This window comes from Capsicum annuum, chromosome 1 (genome assembly GCF_002878395.1).
Source record: "Capsicum annuum cultivar UCD-10X-F1 chromosome 1, UCD10Xv1.1, whole genome shotgun sequence".
Classification (NCBI taxonomy): Eukaryota; Viridiplantae; Streptophyta; class Magnoliopsida; order Solanales; family Solanaceae; genus Capsicum; species Capsicum annuum.
In genome coordinates this window covers 224,047,754-224,070,042 of record NC_061111.1, presented here as the reverse complement: position 1 = coordinate 224,070,042, position 22,289 = coordinate 224,047,754, and the positions used below count along the sequence as shown (strand labels likewise).

Genomic DNA, 22,289 nt, shown 5'->3' with positions numbered 1-22,289 from the left:
TTGCGGTAGCTCTATTGCAATGCTCACATATGCAACGCTTGCCAACCCGTTACGTTTGCTCTATTGCAACGGTTTCTATATCTATCGCAACGGTTTTTGAACCGTTGCCATAGGGCTAATTTCTAGTAGAATTTTGCCCTTTCTTTTACTTGTGTTAATAACATAAGTCAACTGAAACAAGCCCTTGGACATATAATTTGAAATGTTATTTTTGAAAAATGATTTAAAACATTAACTGTTATAGTACGAAACAACAATTGAAGTATGCAAAGGCGATATTGGAATGCTAAGGAGATCCTGTTCCATCTGAATATTATCTTGAGCCACATCATTCCTCTTGCACTTGGGCACGAACTTTTCTAGCACGGTTGTATGCTTGAGCTAATATTTTACAGACAATAGTACTGACCTGTTTTTAAATATTGTTCCATAAAAAGAAGTCATCTTAATGGTCTTCAGATGTAGAAACAAGGGGTTAAAATTCTGTATGTCAAACCTCCTACTTCGTTCATCCTCGTTTGTGTACTTTGACGGCATGTTCTGCAAGAAAGAATCCGCTACAAACTATATGTTCTGATCCACTTCTCCTGTGATGAAAGTAAAAAGCCATAAAGTTGATTGTAGATAAAGAGTAGAGGTGATGAGCTTTTAGGTTCAAGGAATATATATATATATATATATATGAAGTGCTTAACAAATATTACAAAGTAGTACATTAACAACAACAAACTGATGTGCATGATTTTAAGGAATAAAGTTTTACATACAAACAATATCAAATATTGTACATACAAACAACAAATAATAGTTTTAAATATTTTTTTTAGAGATGGTGGTTAAAATATAATAGAACTTTATTCATACCTAAAGTCTTTGCATTTTTTTACTGAAACTATCACAAACTATTAATCCAAACAGACCTCAAAACTTATGATGTTTGTGTATATATCTCCACCAGGTAGAAGATATAGTATAGTTCATCAAGTACTGAATCTTCTCACCAAGTCAAATCTCCCTCCTTGATTACTAGTAAAAATATTTTAATTAAGTTTTGTAATTTCTTTCCCAGTGTACTACATGACAGATATATGGGTGTATATATCACCTTCTTCAACTAATAATTTTTTTGGTATTAATAACATGAAGCAACAAAAATAAAGATCCGAAGAGAGAACTTATTGACAATCTATAGTTGCAGTCGTCAATTACCAAAGTTCCAAGATCCGATGAACTTTGTAGAAATCTGCAAATTCTAGGGAAAATCAATTCTTCCAAGGTTGTGTTAAGTTGTACAAATTTCCAACTTCACAATGGTAAAAATTTACACACACCCGGTGCATACACCCTTCCAATTCGAGTATGGCCAGGAACTTTTAAATTGAATAGCTAAACAAAACTGTGTCAAAACAAGGAAATTCCACATACTTAATAAATGACATGCAAATTGTTAAACAATATTCAAAGTTGATATGAAGTTCCAAAAATGGTCTTTCAAATACTTTGAAAAATCATTCAAATAACTTAAAGATTATGGCCAATATGCTATAAATCTAAATCTTACAAAGTATTTTTTTTCTCAGTGTTTTAGAATGCATGTCATTTTAGAAACATTCGGGTGGAAGTTGATTCTTTAGTTATCAAATTATCCTTAATATTGACACTGATAATGTTAATAAACTAATGGGTTTAATAGAAATCGGAAAAGGACCTAAAATGCCCTTCAACTATCTAAAATGGTGTAAAAATATCCTTCATTCATCTATTGGGCCTAAAATGCCCTTCTAATCCATCTATTGGGTCAATTTTGCCCTTTCATTTAACAGCTACCTATTGACCCCACCTCAGTTATGACATGACATATTCCAATTGAACAATTAATATTAAATTAAACTAATTAATTTTATTCTCAAAACCCAACTCGCCCCAGCCAAATAACCCGACCCAACTAAGACCCACTCCAATTCCTTTTAACAAAAAAAAAATCTCCATTCATCAACCCTAAATCTCACTGCATTCCTCCATCGTGAACCACCACCATAATGGCAAAAACCACCACCCTCTCTGGCAGAGTACTGAAAAAAATAATTCTTTCATACACATACTTAGCCACATGGATAGGCCTTTTTGCTATAGTAATTGTATACAACAAATATGTTCTTGATAAAAAACTATACAATTGGCCTTTTTCAATTTCCCTTACAATGATTCACATGGCTTTTTTTTCTTCATTAGCTTTCTTCATCGTACGTATCCTTAAACTTGTCAAACTTTTCACCTTGTCCAAAAAGGTCTACTTAACATGTGTGCTTCCTATTGGTGCACTTTACTCACTTTCATTATGGCTATCAAATTTTGCTTATATTTATCTATTTGTTTCATTCATCCAATTGCTTTAAGCATTAATGCCTGTTGCTGTGTATACCATTGGTATATTGTTGAAAAAAGATAGTTTCAAGAAATCTACCATGTGTAACATGGTGGCTATTTCAGTTGGTGTTGCTATTGATGCATATGGTGAATCGAAGTTTGATGCATAATACTGTTGTAATGATCTTATAATGGCGTCGAGGGATGATGGAGCTGAATGCAGTGAGATTTAGGATTGATGAATGGAGATTTTTTTTGTTAAAAGGAATTGGAGCAGGTCTTAGATGGGTCGGGTTATTTGGCTGGGGTGGGTTGAGTTTTGAGGATAAAATTAATTAATTAAATTCACTATTAATTGTTCAATAGAAATATGTCATGTCATAAATGAGGTGGGGCCAATAAGTAGTTGTTAAATGGAAGGACAAAATTGACCCAATAGGTGGACGAGAAGGACATTTTAGGCCCAATAGGTAGATGAAAGACATTTTTGCATCATTTTAGATAGCTAAACGGCCCTTTTCCGAATAGAAATTAAGAGGTCCCCAATACACACACACATATATATAGGCATAATACATAAATATGACCCTAAATTTGACACCAAATTGTAACATTGACCTTAAACTTTGACAGTGTACAAATAGGTCCTTTAACTATACAAAACCTAAACAAATAAATATTTCAATCCTATGTGACAAAATGCGTGTGTACACGTAAAACTGAGCGCATCAGGCTTAAAATTTGAGCCTCCCAACGGTAAAAAAAATGGTTAAATGACTATTATGCCCTTACTAATTCCTTTTTATATATTTAAATGGCTTTTCCCTATTATTTCTTTTTATTATTTTCAGCTCATTGATGAAATGACATCTAGTTTCTTTTGTCATTGCGAAAAAAGAGCAATATTGAAGATTTTTTAATTAGGTGGGTCAGCCTCATACAGAAAAATCGTGGGGGTATCTATATATATATTATAAAGCAGGGGATGAAGCACCACAATTAGCAATGTGGCAAGCTATTGAGAAGTTACGTGACAGTTTTTAGGACAATGTTAATAATAATGTAATAAAAAATTTGATCTATTTGAATATTAAAATGGATTATCATTTATTTTTAACAAAAAATCATTAGCTTAAGAATAGAAATTCATGGTTGAAGAATTCTAAAATAGACTTCTACTCTTTTATAAACGTATCTCTTTTAAAATTTAAGTTATATAATATATCTAAATATAATTTATTTAAATATTAAATTAATATAAAACTATACTAATAATAATAAAAAAATTATAATTTTAATAAAACGTGCAAAAAAAATTGGGCCATTATAGTTTTAATAAAATGTATCTCTTTAAAATCTAAATGCTATAAATTATATTTAAATATAATTTATTTACATATTAATGAAAGATGAAAATTTTATTAAAATATTTTTATTAATAATAGTAATAATAATAATAATAATAATTATTATTATTATTACTATTATTAGTCATAGTAGTAGTATATTGATAGAAGCAGTAGTAGTACGTTGTAGTAGAATAATAATAATAATAATAATAATAATAATAATAATAATAATAATAGACTTTACTATTTTAAAAATTTTAAATTTACCTTTTAAAATTTAAATATTAAAAATATTTTAAAATTGAAAGACAAAATTCTTTTGTCAATGGGCAAAGCTATGCGGTTTTAATTGAAAGACAAAATTCTTTGTCAGCCTTTTTAATGAGGTGACACCGTATGAGTGGATTACTAATCCACGTAGGCGTAAGTGAGGTATACACATGTAAGTTATAAAATCGGAGTGTTTATTTGTTCAAATTTTGTATAGTTAAAGGACCTACTTGTACACTGTCAAAGTTTAAGGTCAATGTTATAATTTGCTGTGAAGTTTAGGGTCATATTTATGTATTACTTGTGCACTATTAAAGTTTAAGATAAATGTTATAATTTGCAGTCAAGTTTAGGGTCATATTTATGTATTATGCCACACACATACATACATACATACATACATATATATATATATATATATATATATATTAAGATAAATGTTATAATTTGCAGTCAAGTTTAGGATCATATTTATGTATTATGCCACACACATACATACATACAAACATATATATATATATAAACCAACCTCAATGCACCATGGTCCTAATTTAAGATTCTTGACATGGCCTGGGCAACACTCTTAAGTTCCTTAAAAAAAACTAAGACTCCTTCCTCTTCAATTGGTCTCCGTCTTCAAAATCAAAATCAAAACAAAGGACCTTATTGATAAATGAATCCACACTCCTCAAGTATATCCCAAAATGTTGCAAAGTTTGAATATTCGGGGCTAACAATATTTCAACACATACATCACATTCATCATTTTTTGAGTTTTCTATGGTCAAATTTCTCAACTTCACGTTGTTAATTTTGAGCCGATGAAATCTCCAAAATGACAAAAATCCTATCACTCCAAGATAAGACAACCAGATAGTACCTTTTTTTTTTTTTATTTTTTTTTTTTTATTTTTTTTTTTATATAGAATTAATAATTCAAATGGTCATTCAACTTATGATTTTTTTCTCAAAAAATAACTCAATTTTGATTTTTACTCCAAAAGTCACTCAACTTTGAGTTTTTTCTCAGAAAGTCACTCAACTTTAAATTTTACTTCAAAATTCACTCAACTATAAATTTTTTTCTCAGAAAGCCACTCAAGTTATTTAATTAATTTTTTTCATTAAAATTTATTATCATGTAATTTTTATTTAAAACAAATATTTTAAGAAATAAAAAAGTTTTTCATTTAAGTAATCAATTTAGTGATCCGGCCATATCCAAAATTTATTTAAATGGTGTAGTTGAATATATTTTTTATTTCTTAGAATTTTGATTTTACTACTATTTTCTTGTCTAACGATTACTCTACACTATAAAGTGTATATAGTCATACAGATCATCAATTAATATCCTAAAACCACACTCTTTTTGATTGTATAATTTTTGCAGGTAATTTACTTCGTTGTAGTGTATATATTATAATGTACAAATGTTTACTAACATTTGGTAATGTTTTATATCATATCATTTTAGTTCAAAATCTATAACGATTCCTTTTATCAACTTATTAGAAATAGAATTCATTGTATTTATTTGATGCATATGTATATTATACAAGTGGTAATATAAAAAAATGCATTATGATTGAAAATTAATTTCTTAAAAAAGTATCACGTTGAAAGTTAATTAAATCTAATCAACTAAATGAATATGATTCAAAAAATCTTAAAAATTAATATTAACATTATAAGTGAATTGATATAAACTATTTAGGATATTTTAAAATTTCAGAGGGTTAAATATAAAGTAGACATGAGAATATGTAATAAATATGGTTCAAATATTTTTTTAGTTTTTTTTAGAATTTTGATTTTAAATAAAATTTTAAGTTAGCAAATTTTAATTAAAATAAATAATTAAACAGGTTGAGTGACTTTATAAGTAAAATATTTATACTTAAGTGATTTTTAAAGTGAAAATTAAAGTTGAGTGACTTTTTGAAAGAACAATCCTAAGTTGAATGACTTTCTAAAAAAAAAAGTCATAAATTCAGTGATCAAGTTATTAACTCCTTTTTTATAACACCCTCCATCAAATTCCTTTACCTCAATGAAAGAGAAATAAGACTTCTCTAGTTTACATTAATGGAAGTGTTCAATGAGCAGTACTGTTAAACCATATTCCTCGAGGAGGTACCCTTATATGCAAATTGAGGAAATTTATTTGTATCTCCAGATAAAATATCCAAATCAAATTCTTCAACATTAAAGCAGGAGAAGTCGAAATTAAATGATACCGAAACAGACATCCAAACAAATATCCATCGTATAGATAATACACTAGTTCTCACAACTCACAACATAGGATTGACTCTGGCAAATCACTACGTCGATCTCCTCCCACCATAATTTTTCTATGCATTTCCACGGAGTTAAACCTTCAATTGTAGTTTGGTAAAGTTGACGGCTCCTTTGTGTAGGGTGTGAAAAAATCGAACCGACCGATAAACCGAATCAATAAAAATATTATTGAGTTAGTGATTTTTTAATGGTTTTATAAAAAAAAAATTATTGAGTTATTGGTTCGATTCGATTTTTTCTTATTGGATTATTGAGTAAATTGATAACTCAATAAGAATATATATCTATAATCTATACAAAATAGTTTTTTCATGCTTTTTCTCTAACTAGCTTAGTGTACGTGCTTTGCACGTGTGTCTTTCCTTAATTAAGTAAGTTTTATAAAAAAAATATTAAAACATAGCAATTTATATTAAAATAAATATTGTATCTAATTAAACAATATAAGAAAATTATCATTTGTCGAATATGTTATTGCATGTTGTGTAGTTCTTTTTATCAAGATTCAAGCAAGTAAACACAGTAATTACTAATCATTGTCATGTAGCTATCCTGTCGTTAAGCTGATCCACTTAAATATTAATCAATCATATTATTACTGAACCAATTTAAGACTTTTAGTTTTCTGAGTAGTTGATTTGCTGGTCAATTAGCTTAAATTCAGCAAAGAAAAACAACAGTTTAGTTCTTTATTTTCTCACAAACACCAATACATATTTAATGGGCAAGAACAAAATCTGATGAGTTACCTCTAGTAATTAATGCTCCAATGATTGAGCGTGTCTTCTTAGACTTCTAAGTCTCAAAAACCAACCCTCTAAGATTGCCCAAAAGCTTTTTACTTTATAATTAAATTTCAAGCTTTAGTTTCCGGTTGAGGCGGTCGGAGCGGGACTTCTTTGGGAAAAAGAACTTGAATAAGTTTGTTTTTCTGAAGGAGTCGTCATTTTCTATCAGGAACGCTATGTCATTTTCAATCCCAATGTATTTCGTTCTTTCGGATGCTTGAAGGAAAGCTATAATAATTTATATCACTTAAAACTAAAAATATGAAAAGAATCAGAATAAAGATCAAAACTGCAGAAGGAAAACTACAATCATTTATATCATTCAAAACTAAAAATATGAAAAGAATTATAATAAAGATCAAAGCAAAAAATTATTATTCGAAATTAAATTTTGATATTAAATTTCTTTACAAATAAAGTAAAGAGAAAAACTAAAACTGCTCTAAGTCGATGATGATAAATTAGGGCATTCATGTCCTCCTTTGAAAGAATTCATGACAAACAGATTTTATAACAGATCCGAGATCTAATGAATTCTATCCTGAAAAGGATTCTGAAATTAAAAGAAAATTAATTATTCCTCTAAAATTAAAAATAGACATATAATTATTAGTTTTCCATATTAGTTAATTATTCTTTCACTTTAACCATATAATAACTAATAATAAAATAATTGACACTACTAGTTTTTTCATATTAAATTATTTGTTATTGTTACATTTTGCAATATCTAATTTAAAGTTTTCATATTTGTATGTAATTGTCATACTTTAACCATAATTCTTATAGGAAATTGGTCACACAAACCAAATAGGAGACAAACTTCAGAAAAGTACGCAGACAAATTTTTACGTGAAATAATTTATTTTTAGGATTAAAAGAATCCTAGTTCTAACCATATATATTTTTGTATTTTAAAATTCCTTAGTTATAGCTTTCTTTCTATATATTTTTATTTTACCATATATTTTTGGATTCTTTAATTATAAATCTTAAAGATAATTATTTAATAATTTAAGAAAATGAGTAAAAAGACTATTTTGTCTATTACAGAGATTTTTAATGAGTGGTAAAAAGTTCAAAACACTTTTTTAAGGGTCTTCACACTTTTAATATATTATAGATTAATTTAGGATATGTGTGTTGTATGTGAATTTTAACTAATAATTATTAAGACGTTACTCTTAATATAATGCAAAATAAAATTCTACATTGGGCTAGATAGAAATCTTAACTAATAAAATTGAAGCTAATATATAGAAAATATTCATAATATAATGGATAACATTATTAGATATTTAGAAGTAAAAGATGGCTATTAGATTTCACCAAATATAACATTAATACGTGAAGAACTGGACCTCAAATAAGCAGAGAGCCCCAAAGCACTAATTGAAAATACCGCGAAAATCATTCATCCCTATATTAACGACAGAAACACACTTTATGAATATTTTTAGCTAAAAAATAAAGTTTTTTCAATCGGCACTAAGCTATGCATGCAAGCCAGTCCAAATAGTACTTTGAACATGAATGAGAATCTAATTCTAATATGAATACGAAGTAGCTAAGTACATGGTCTTTTCATGTAAAACCCAATTTCAAGTACTATGCTTGAAATATTATGGAAATAATAAAATAATAATTTAATTAAAATGGTAAAAGATGATTTTGTCTATTGTAGAATAACATAGGTTTAAAGAGACAACTACTAATACAATAACGAACGACCAAATATATGAAATTCTAAACATATAATCAGTATCAAAAGAAAACGTCTAACATAAAATGGTCTCAATCAAAGAAGACCTCTCCATCACAAGCCTTGAAAGTTTATTTAAACACTGCACAACATTTGTTGGAATTGTTTGTAGCTCTCATAACCTTAAGCTTCAGTGATGAGGTAATAAAAAAATAATATGATAATCGAAATATCAAATCAATATAATCAAACCCAACCTTTCATCTGGAATCTGTATCAAACAAAACAAGACATAAAAAAAAATCAAATCATAGTATTATCCAATACAAAGAATAATACAAAGCATATAAAACAATTGCATAGAAGAAACATACTAAACATTTTTTAAAATCTAAAAAATTCCTAGTAATATGTTGTGTTATAATAACAAAACCAAAAAGTGTCGCAAGACCTAATGGAATTGAAAGTGCACCAAATTAATTATTTCAAAATTTAATAACAAAAAAAACTTCTAAAATGATCAAAATATTAGAACAAAACTACAATAATTCAAATATTAGGACAAAACGATTAAATTGCATATGGTTCCCAAACAATGCTAAATTAAATAAGCAAAATTTTATGTGATTCCCAAAGTTTATTTCCAGCAGGTAAATATTGCTTATAGTAGGATTATTTCTCTATGCAAATTACAACATAAACATAAGTTTTGACATAGTATGGTTCATTATCTAGACTATAGACCGTCAAACTGTGAACTTAACTTATGAGGAATATAGCACTAGAATCTCTAGTTGAATGATGCGATACAAATTCTTGCCTAATCTGTTGGATTTAAATAAAAAAAATTACTCATGAACGTAATTTAGCATTATCTCACAATTATAAACAAAAGAAATAAAACAGAAATATGCAGATAGAGAAATAGAAAACTTATCTAAACAATTCTGAGTTCTTGTACAGTTCTGTAAAACTCAAGAGCTGCTTCTTGTGCTACTGAAGTTATCTCCAACATTCATGTGAGCTAACATCGAGTCCCGAACATTATACTAAATAAGATATTTATTTAAATAATAAAGATGAATATAATAATTAAATTCAACAACTTTTGAATATGTTGAGCAAGGAAGCGTATTCCACGTTGACCACGTGATCTTTCAATTGAATCTTTTCCTTACCTTAAAATAATTTAACTAAATATGCTTAACATTGTAACTTAACAAATATATTCACATTCATATGAAATATTTATTATCCCACATGAGGAAAGAAATTAATTTAAAAGAAAACATACATAAGGGGAGATATTAATTTACCGATTATTAAGTTGTGATTTCTTGTTGGCAGACGATTGAGGCAATGAACCAATTATATAGTGGTATGAAGTTGACCTTGTCAAAGTCAAATTGGTCTAATCGTTTTTTTTGTTATGTTTCTTTTTTGGTCTAGAATTTGAAAGGAAATAAATTTGTTCTCAAATATTATGTTAAAAAATAAATTCCTTGTAGGAATTTATTGTGTAATTCTAGACTTGAACACGAAAGGAAAATACTGATATAATGTTTTCCTTTTTTCTATTATCATAGATTTTGAGACTCCTTTTTTAAATATACAAGGAGAAAAAAAAACTTACCAACATTAATTATTCATATATTTATTAAATAATAATTAAAAAAAAAAAGATGAAAAGATAATTTTGTCTATTACCGAATGTTTTAATGAAGGGCAAAAAATTCAATTCACTTTTCTAAGGGTCTTCACGCTTTTAATATATTATAGATAAAGATGGAAAATTTATTTAATTAAACCTAACCTTTATCCAAAAAAATTCTCAAAGCCGATCGATGTTCATCTAACACATGTAAACTACAACAAAATAATACGCTGATTGAGACATCAAAATCATACAATTAAATCTAATCTTCACATAAAATTTTCTTAAAGCTGACCGACATTCATCTACCACAGATAAACTGTAACAATACCATATGTAAACTACAAAAAAATAATACGATAATAGAAATATTAAAATAATACAGCTAAACCTAAATTTTAAATAAAAAAAATTCTCTAAGCAGAGTAATCAAAGCTATGTTATGTTGAGCAAGGGAAACTTATTCCACGTAGACCACATGATCTTTCAATTGAATCTTTTCCTTACCTTAAAATAATTTAACTAAATATGCTTAGCATTGTAACTTGAGAAAATTGAAGGAAATGTGTCTTTTAAGTTTTGAATGAAGGATTGGTGACATTGACCAACAGATAGAGTCAAACATCATTAGGAAACTTGATTAAGTTAATTGTGGACCTGATGAATATTTTCAAAACTTTCTAATCTTTTCAAAAATACAAATCAACCCAACCCACACCCCTCTTCAATCCAAATCAACCACTCTCTCCTCTCCCTAGATAGCTTCTCTCAACTTTCTCCCAACCAACAGTTCTGCAAAATTTCTCCCTTCAACCCCCGACGACTTCTACCTCCAGCGATAAATAGTTGGGCTTCGAGTTCCCCTCTTTTCTTCCTTCAACCTCCGGTGACTTCTACCTCCGGCGAAAAATAGTTGGGCTTCGAGTTTCCCTCTTCAATTCAAATCAATCTGTCTCCCATTCCTCTCTCGACAACTTCTCTCAACTCTCTCCCAACCAACTGTTCTGCAAATTTCTCATTTCAATCATCGGCGACTTCAACATTCGACTATAAATAGTTGGGCTTCGAGTTCCTTTTCGACTTCAACCTTCAATCGACGTGACAACCTTGCTCTCTGACTACAACAACTTTGAATTCTTCATCGTTCCTTTTCTTCTTTCACAGGTAAAAATTTATGGCCTTTTTAGTTTTGAAGAAAACGAGGAACTTGAGCCAACTTCTCTTATAGTATTGGTTAACAATTTCAATATTTGTTGCAGTAATTTAAAATGCGGTCTGAATAAAACCCTAATTTTTGGTATTTTTTCTCTTCTCTTTTTGAAGTGAATTATGATATTTTGTTGTTTGTTGCATTTTTTTGAAGTTTGATTTTTATTGTTTGTGTTTATAAAAATAAAACGATAATTTGGGTTGATTTGTTCTATTCTTATGTTCTTGATAAAAATGGTGAAATTACTATTTTTTTGTCGAACAAAATCGTGCTATTATTTTTTGTTTCCTCCAACAGATTACCCATCTGGTGCAATATATTAACCATCTGATGCAACAAATTTATCATGTGACGTAATAGATCAACCATCTGATGCACTAGAGGAACCATCAAATTACAATTCTGATGCAACAGATTAATTATCTGATGTAACTGATTTACCATATGTTGCAACAGATTAAGCATCAGATAAAAAATCTGATGCAACTAATTAACCATCTGACGCAACGAAAGAACCATCAGATTAATGATTCGATGCAACAAATGAACCTCCTGTTGGATAAAATCTTATCAACTCTTCCAATAGAAAATGTCCAAGACTTGATTTTTCCAATTGATCATTCATCTGCCATGATAGGCGACCCTATGTTGGAAGAAATCTAAATAATATTGACCGTTGATAACTGTTCCAACAGATCACTTATGTGTTGCAACAGATGTATGACTTGTTGCACAGACCATTCATCTTTCTAAATAGATGAGTAATATATTTTGTATTGTCGCAACAGATTACTCAGCCGTTGCTGCAGGTTAGTTAACTGCTCTGACAGATCACTCATATATTACAACAGATGTGTGATCTATTGCACAAACCATTCATCTTTCTCAATAGATGAGTGATATATTTTGTATTATCATAATAGATTACTCATTCATTGCTACAGATTATTTAACTATTCCAAAAGATCACTCATATGTTGCAACAGATGATGTCATAATAGATGTGTGATCTATTGCACAGATCATTCATCTTTCTCAACAGATGAGTGATATATTTTGTATTATCACAACAAATTACTCAGCCGTTGCTAAAGATTATTAAATTGTTCCAATAGATCACTCATATGTTAGAACAGATGATATTGCAACAGATATGTGATTTACTGCACAAAACATTCATTTTTCTCAATAGATGATTGATTTATTTTGTACTGTCACAATAAATTACTCATCCATTACAACAGGTTATTTAATTATCTCAACGGATCACTCATATATCGCAACAATATGTGATCTGTTGCACAGACCATTTATCTGTCTTAAAAGATGAGTGATATATTTTGTATTATTACAACAGATTACTCATCCCCTGCAACAGTTTGGTTATATGCTGTAATAGATATACTACCTGGTGCAACAAATAGGTGATCTGTTGCAACTGTTATTTTACTGTTTTGCTTGTTTGATTTACTGTTATTCCTTTTTAATAATGCATTAATCAACTATAGTATATTTTTTTTATGTTTCTGTTAATTTTAGATAATATGGTTTCCAAAAGAATAGAAACTGAATCAAGTCTAGGTAAAGGAACAAGTAAAGCAGCTAGGCTACATTCACCACTCTATGAGCTTGCTTTACAAACGTTATCTCAATCGGGAGCAGAAATGATAAACATGGGGAGGAGGAATGTTTCAAAAGAGAAGATGCAAATGCTAATAGTCCTTTCACCGAAGAGTTGGTCAAAGCCTTCAGCATTGATCGTTATCCTGTGGGAATGCAGTGCGATAGTGCCGCAGATTTAATGGGTGATTTCGTCGTTAAGTCAGCCATGGAAAAATCTTTCGACACCTTTAGAAAAATACTTCGAGAACAAAAATTAGATTCTTATTTCAGGGACAGTTGCTTTGGGAAATATCATGATTTGCCGTAGGACAACAATGCTCGTTTCTAAATGAAAATGGTATATGAACTTCTCAAGCGTAGGTTTATGTATGAAAACAAAGATAAAATGGATAAGGTCTGGATAAATTACTATGGCATGCCTATTTGTTTTGGTTGGAAGGAGTTTGCCATAGTTATTGGACTAAAATGTTATCCTCTTTCTCAAGTTATACCTATTCTAATCCAAAAAAAGTACCCCGCATACCCAAAAAAGGCAAAGACAAGTCGTGCGATCGTGATGACCTGGTGTCCATTGTTGGTCCAAGCTTCAAAAACAAAAATTTGATAGAAGCGTTGAAAGGTAAAGGACTTTCAAAGAAGCACAAACAGTCATTTTGCTTGGTTTGGTTTGTACATAATATTCTTTGGATGAGAGACGTTAACAACAACACAAGCCTCGATTTAATAAAGCTCTACAAGGATCTTGAGGCATTTAACAGCTATCTTTGGGGGTATGAAAGCTTCAAAATGACTGTCAAATATTTGTTGACTCCGTTAGCGCCAAAGATAGTCAACTTATATGGCTTTCCATGGGCTTTCATGGTAAATGTTTCTTTTTTCTATTATGATATAATTCATTTTTTTTACTCAATAATGGTTTTGATTTATTGGCGTTATTTTATAGGCTTGGGCGTTTGAAACCATTCCTTATTTGAGACAACAAGTGAACTACCAGGAAGGAGTTTCCTGTCCAAGAATCTTGAGATGGTTGTCGGCCAAAAATGATAAAAATATAAAATTTCTTGATCTCTTCAACCTCTCGAAGGATGCAGTAAGTATAATTATAATTAATTTTTTCTTTTAATTAATGATTTTTTTTAATAATCTAATCATCATTCTAATATATGTAATGATTTTGTTTGATTGTGCATCCGTCGATAGTTCCAACCAATCGAGAGTTGAAGATGCCATTTTTTCTTACTTTATGATCTTTGCAAACTTTATCAGACCCTAAGGTCATCGACAAAATAAAAATAAAATTGTTTGGAGCAACGATCATTACAAGAAAAATAATTTTAAAGGGTGGGCTTGTTGTTGTTGATGGTCTTAGTAGTGATGGAGCTATTGGTGGTGGTAGTGGTGCTGCTGTTGGTGCTAATGATGCTCCTCTTACACTATTTAAAGCAAATCATTATGAGTATGATCATACTGTTTATACAGATTTTGCCTCTCTCAGCGAATGTTTTGCATGCAAATGTCAAGACTGCAGGGTGAAACATAATACAGTGATTAATGCTATTAATGCATTAACTACTTCTGTAAAGAAATTGACATCTAAGATATCAAAGAGGATTTTATTTCCATCCACTTCATTAGAGATTAGGGCTAAGAGGAGAAGGAGAGTGATTTCCAGGGCATTATCAAGCATCCAAAAAAGTGAAATTGCAACTCCTCTATCTGTATGTTGCATTGAGTAACGTACAATGTCCAAAGGAAAGCAGAATGAGATGAAGAAGGTGAATATATATGTATTTCAACTGACAAAACAAACAAACACATATCTGTTTCAACAGATGACACATCCGCTAGAAATTATCAAATAAATATATACATCTGTTGCAGCAGTTGACTAACTTATTGCACCAGATAAAGTATCTGTTCTGACATATGTCTTGTCTATTTTAGCAAATCAAACAGATCTTCGTATCGCTTTTATTTGTACCAACAGACGACCTATCTGCTACAACAGATGATTCATATGTTGCAACGGATGGTTCATCCATTGGAAATTATCATATAGGGTTTTCCTCATGTAAAAATTTATTCCAACAGTTGATTCATTATTGCAATAGAAATATAATCTATTTGGGATAATTTAAGATGATAGGAAACCTGTTTGATTTGCTAGAAGAGAAGAGTTATCCTTTTCTGTTTTGTTGTATCTCTGTGATTAGCATTGACCAATTTTGGCTTTCCAGGTGGATGTAGAAGAAGATACTTCTAAACAACATTGACAATATACTACTCTTTTTATGAAAAATAGAGAACAAAAAGCGCAAAAATTGTACGTAAGTGACAATAAAGATCCACGACGAGCAAAGCCGAATTTCATAGCACCGGATGAAGAACAACTTGTCCATACTGAGTAGATATTTATAGCTTGAGCCTGTCAAAGTAATCCTTGGAATCATACTTAAATTGTTGTTGATGTATTTATTGAGATCTGTACCCAAATAATTTTTTTACATTTCATTTATTCGTTAACTTATTTCAGCTAATTTCTGAAGGCTTCAATTTATTTTATTTTGTCTATGAATTTTATTTATTCCCTAGATTTGAACTTATTAATTGAAAAGGAATACTAGACTCAAATATTGCAACAGATAATGTATCTGTTGCAATAGACGACACATCTATGGAAAAAATCAAACAGATTTAGACATATGTTGCGACAGGTAGGTAATCTGTCGGAATTTATCAAACAAATCTTCCCATTATTGTAACAGATGGACTTAGATAGAAACATCGAGATAATACAACAGATGACAAACCTATTGCAACAGATAAACTATATGTCAGAACAGGTAGAATAACTATTACAATGGATGGAGAATTTGTTGCATTAAAAAAATTCAACTTTCGTTGGACATAAAAAATTATCACTACATGTAAAAAGGTTAAAGTGAATTGAAATAAAAAATGTGGAATCCATCGATGGTGTTCAGTTCAAACACCTAAAATAAAATAGGCATCAAGTAGAAAGTGTTCATTTTAAAAACGTAAAATAAAATAGGCATCAAATGTGTCATTCTGGCACATTTTGCTGACTTGCCATCACTTGGCCCCCAACATTCATCCCCCCCCCCTTTTGTCTTATATATTCATCTTTCTCCTAAAATTTAACCCTAATTTTTCAAATTTTCTTCTTCACCGTCATCTTCTTTTATCTATCCAAATTCTTCAAATTATTTCTTTCATTTTTTTCAATTGTGCTTGACAATGTCGAGCGCATCTTCCACTAGTTTTTATGATAAAGATTTTTGATATTGTAAGTGCGATAATGAAGCTCTGTTAAAGATTTTTTGGACTCAACAAAATCTGGGTCGTAGGTTTCTTACTTGTAAGATTTCAAAGGTAATATTTTTTTAATTTAATTAGTTGATTAATTATTGACTTGTAATTATTTTGTAATTGTGTTCTTTTTTTTTAATAGAAATTGGGTGGATGCGATTACTTTGATTGGTATGAAGAACGACACCCTTCACAAGCAAATTGTGTAATCTGGGTTTTGTTGAACAAAGTCAAGGCTTCTGAAGAGAAACAAAATCGAGCAAGAAGATACTACATTATTACCGTTATTGCTACTGGTTTGGTGTTGTTGGGCACATGGATATTCAAGCCTAATTGCTGAAATTTTCATGGTGGTGTATGTATTTGCTACTGGTTTGGTGTTGTCGAGCACATGGATATTCAAGCGTAACTGTTGGAAAATATCAAAACGATTTAGCCATATGTTGTAAAATTTAGGTCATCTATTGAAAATTATCAAACAGGTCTTCCCACTGTTGCAACAGATTAGACGTAGATTATTAGATTATTCATAAAAATAACATTAGCGTAATGAAACAGATGACCAACCTATTGCAACAGATAAACTATCTGCCAAAACAGATTAAATATATTTTACAACAGATTGACAATCTATTGCATTATAAAAAACTCAACTTTCATCAGAAAAAAATTATTGCCACTACATCTACATGTACATGTAATAAAGTGAGGGGTGACTTGAAATTAAAAATTGCTATTTCACAGGCTCTTCTATATACACAGGCTTCAAGCGTCCAATTAGTACCCCATAAGCCCAGACCTCTTGTAGGTTTGCCACAACGTTGTCGCACAGAAAAGTCATTGGCTCGGTTATTTCTGTGTCGGTCAACAAATATTTGATGTGTGCAAGAGCGTACGAGCCGCTCACTTTAGCGGCATTATTTTTGGAAGGATCATTCCCTTGTTTTGACCTTTAAAATCCCATGATTTATTCATCAACACTTCCTTTGGCAAATAATTCATCAGCTTACTCTCCCTCAACCAGATGGGCAACAGTACAATCAGTGGCTCCACGAGGAGAAAAAGATCAAAATCACCGATGAGAGGTACGTTGGAGTCATAAACATTGATCTTTCCTTCCTTGAGTAGTATTTTAGCAGCCCGATAATGCATGCCGTTCACGCTAATGACTGCAAGAATCCTTTTTTCCTCGTTTCAGCTCTTGCCGTGTGGATTTGGCCTCTCTCCTCTAACATATTTTATCTTTTCTTCTTCATCCAAGACCAACATAGGAACTAGGAAATCAAGTCCTACGCCAAGGGCTAACACCTACCCATTGAGTTGATCGTACCTATCCTTGAGCTTTTTGCAAAAATTGAGGTCCATTATCCTATCGGCAGCGTCATAAGATTTCTGGTACATTAATTACCTTTTTCTCATGAGGCAGAGAATTATGTCAACATGCTGTGATATAAGAAGTCAATTTTTAAATAGGTTAGTAATTGTAAAGATATAACGAATGGTCTATCTGTTGAATAGGGTTCTCTAAATCAATAATCCAACGTAACTTATGCAACAGATGGATAATAAGTTACAACAGAACCACTACCAGTTACACCAGTATACCCAGCTGTTGCAACAGATGTGAAAGCTGTTGTAACAGATACGTAGCTTCTTCTTCATGGGGTAGATTAGAAGGGCTAGGTTAGAAAAAGTAAACTTGCCTTGTCCTCGTATAGCATACACATATCAGTTATAGTCTGGAAGTCTTGAGGAGAAAAAGAAGGTATGGGTTAATCCGGTGCGCCTGGCTTGGCATTCTTGGCCTGTCGTAGATCCCTTTTCTCTTCGACGCCAAGTTTCGCATATATGTCCACCTTCTTGACTACCCCCTGAGCTTTAACAACTTTTGGAAAGGGAGGAATTGTAATTTCTTTTGATTTTTGATCGGAGAGTACGTCTCTAATTGCTCTTTTCTTTCTCCTAACCAACATTGTAGAAGTGTGTGGCTCCCTCACCTACTTGGATGGTATGACACACCTCTTGAATTTGAATTCCTCGATATTTTTACATATAGCCTTTACTTTTTCAAAAAGTTTATCCTGTCTGTCCTTGCACTCTTCGCATTCGTAACGAGAACATGAGGGTGAAAAGGAGTGAGAGGGACCTGTGTAAGGGTGAGAAAGAGTGTTTTCAAACATATTTATTCTTTCTTAAGCATTAACATGCTTATCATCACGAGTGGTAGAAGCATCAGCATGCTTGCCACCAACACCAATAACTCCACCAGAAGAAGCACCCGGATCTGCCTTAGTAGGTTGGTCATGAAGAGCCTCAACATTAGGCTGACCTTGCCTAACTGCTCTTCTTATGGCTGTTGCTCCATCCAATTCCTTCTTTATTAACTCCACCATTGGGTCTGCTATAGTATCAACATGACCTAGAGTAATATAAGAAGTCACCACTGACTCCTCCTCAGTAGGCACGATCCATGGATGCACAACCTATAAAAAAGAAAAAAAAGACAGATGCATTTAAATCATATAATATAATAATTTTCATAGTTGGGCTACATTTAAAAAAAAGACCCATCTATTGCATAGTTTGCAGTATATGGTTAAAATCAGTTTGAGTCTGGTTCAGAGAAACAGTGCAACACATGGATAATCTGATGCAAAATATCAATCATCTGTTACAACAGTTGCACAAGACGGGTAATCTGTTATGCAACAGATTATCTATACATCGCAATAGATGAACAACATGTTATCAGATTACATATTTGTTGCATAATTTGCAGTAGATGATTAATCTATTAGGAGTCGGGTTAGAGAACCAAAAAAACAGATGGGTAATCTGATACAAGATATCAATCGTACCTTGTTGCAACAGACGTCCCATCTGGTGTATCAGATATAATATCTGTTGCACCAGATATAACATCTGTTCAATATCTTTCTTTAAGTAAAATTATTTTACTTGAAGACGACGTACTGCATCATCCGAAGGGTTAAAGAGATCAACCTCCTTAATATTGGTGTTGCTCTTTGTAGCTAACCACCTAAACATCCTTGGATAGGAAACCTCATCCGGGTAATCCATTAACTGCTTTTAGAGGAGAGGAATGACTTCAAATGCCCAAGCCTAAAAAATGTAAACAGAAGGCAAACAAAAAAAAGTCATAATAACTATATTCAATATAAATTAATGGATGAGTAAAATTAGTGATTAATTTTACCATGAAAGCCCAAGAAAAGCTGTATAATGTGGTCGTCCCTGAGGATAGCTTTGTCAGTAAATATTGGACAGTCAAGTAGAAGTTGTCATATCCCTAGGGATAATTGTTGAATTTATCAAAATTCTCAGGACGCGCCAACAAATCATCTTCTATGACCTTGTTGATGTCTCTTGCCAATATAACCGAATGGGCAAACCAAACTAAGCACAATTGCTCCCTGTACTGCTCTGGTATGGTTTTATTCTCGAGATCTTTCAACAAATCTAATGCTTTGTAGCCATGTCGAGCAATGTCAAATAACCCATCTATTTTTTCCTTGCATTTTCTTGCCTTAGATATTTTACAGGGTGGTGATCCTTCTGGATGATGGCATCTCAAGCCCATCACTATGAAAAATTCTTGCAAGCCAAAACAAACAGGCATGCCACAACAGTTGATCCAAATTTCATTAATCTTCTTTTGCCCCCCCTCCTCCGGATATTTATCATCCCCCACGTACTTGATTCTGCACTTGAGAAGACTATATACCATCATCATAGGGAAATGGATACGAGCAGATGGGTCCTCAGGCAGCTCAAGAAAGCGTCCAAAGCATCTATTCTTAAAAAGTTTGCCTATGTTTTTGTTCTTCATAATTTTCATAAAATGTTCAAAAATTTTCCCCATCTAACATTTAAGTACAATTTGAGCAGTTTGTTGTTTTACTTCTGGGTCATTTATCGGCATCACAACTTGAAACCTATTAATACTAAAAGTTTTGACCGGATTAAGATGGGATGTATATATTAATTCACGCCCCATTGGTGATCCATTATCATCACGTTGATGATCATCCTTTTTCTCTTTCTCACTCTCCAATTCCTCCTCTTTCTCACTTTCATTTTGTTCATCACCATCTACAGACCCTTTTCACCTTCCTCAATATTGTTTTCATATCTCTCTTCAGATTCACTTGTTCAGGAAGCTCCTTCAAATCCCTCTGTACTGTAGCCTTTTTTTGGGTGGTCAGACGTTGATCCACTTCCACTTTCTTTTATTTTGGGAAACATGTCTTACCTATAAACAAAGTAAAGCAAAAATTACATTACAATTGATGTATGCATAAATTTTAAAAAATACATTACAAACACCACGAATACTGACACACCAACAGCCACCACCACAAACACCACCAACCAATGCCAACAAATAAACACCATGAATACCGACACCACCGACAACTACCACAAACACCACCAACCAATGCCACCACCAGTGCTACCACGACGATCACAAACACAACCACTAATACCACCACCACCACAAACACCATCTAACAATACCATGACAGTCAACGGAACACTACGATGGAAACTAGGAATTTCTCAAGTTCTTCCTACGATTTTACCATCAAAACTCAAAATTGTAAGCCCATTCTCAAAGACAATACAACTAAAAGTTTTATTTTTCATCATTAACTTAAAAGACCTTATTTTTTTTTAGAAAAAATAACAAATATAGAGCTCTTCTCAAACTCTATTTCCTATGAAGACAAAGAAAACGACTGATACAAGCAAGAATGAAGTCGAAAATAAAGCCTATGTGGTCACAAATGAGAAGAAAAATGATCTGTTGTGGAGGGTTGAGCAACTTTGTTGAGTAGTTATTTTCTGTACTGTATTATTGAGTGAGAATGAGAGAGAAAGAGTGAGAACTCGAGATTTGAAATGATAAAACATTTTGTATGGGTTGATTTGTATTTTGAAAAAGAATGACAAGTTTTGAAAATGTTAATTTGGTCCGAATTGATCTTAATTATTTTTAAAATCATAAAATATATGCGAAATTTTTAACCCTCTCATCATGCAATTGCTAAAAGGGTAATTCAATTGAAATTGTATAAAAATAATTGAAGTTGTAGTTGACCGAGTACTCTAGTTGACCCTATGAAAACTCACCCCTGGTCCTAAATTAATCAATTTAGGTACTATTAGTCTAACATATAAACTCTATTGAAATTATAAAAAATAAATGTTCATCATGTTGCATCAAATTTCTCATCTGTTGTAAATTATCAATCAGATTAGGTAACAATAGATTACAAATCTTTTGTAAATTATCAAACAGAATAGGTCATTTGTTGTGATAGATTACCCATCTGTTGTAAATTATCAAATGAATTGTCATATGTCGCAATAGATTACACATATATTGTAAATTATCAAATAGGAGCTGCCATCTATTGTGGCTGACCCTATGAGAACTCACCCCTAGTCCCAGATTATTCAATTAAGGTATTAGTACCCTGTCCTAGATTAATCAATTAAGGTATTAGTTGAATATATGAGGTAGTAAGAATCGGTTCAGCTCAGAGTTATCGATCGATGAATCTGGTCGGGAGGAACGCAGTACCGTCTCATCATGCAATTACCAAAAGACTCAATTGAAGTTGTAGTTGACCCTATGAGAACTCACCCCTAGTCCTAGATAAATCAA

At 31.3% G+C, this 22,289-nt stretch overlaps 1 long non-coding RNA gene across 1 annotated transcript; it reads right to left on the bottom strand.

The window, feature by feature from the left end:
* Nucleotides 1–184: 184 nt before the first annotated feature.
* On the bottom strand, nucleotides 185–4,798 carry LOC124897030. Its single transcript, XR_007053458.1, has 2 exons — nucleotides 4,516–4,798; nucleotides 185–587 (listed from the first exon to the last, which is right to left on the bottom strand). It is a non-coding gene; the product is annotated as an uncharacterized LOC124897030 (long non-coding RNA).
* Between the last annotated feature and the right edge of the window lie 17,491 nt (nucleotides 4,799–22,289).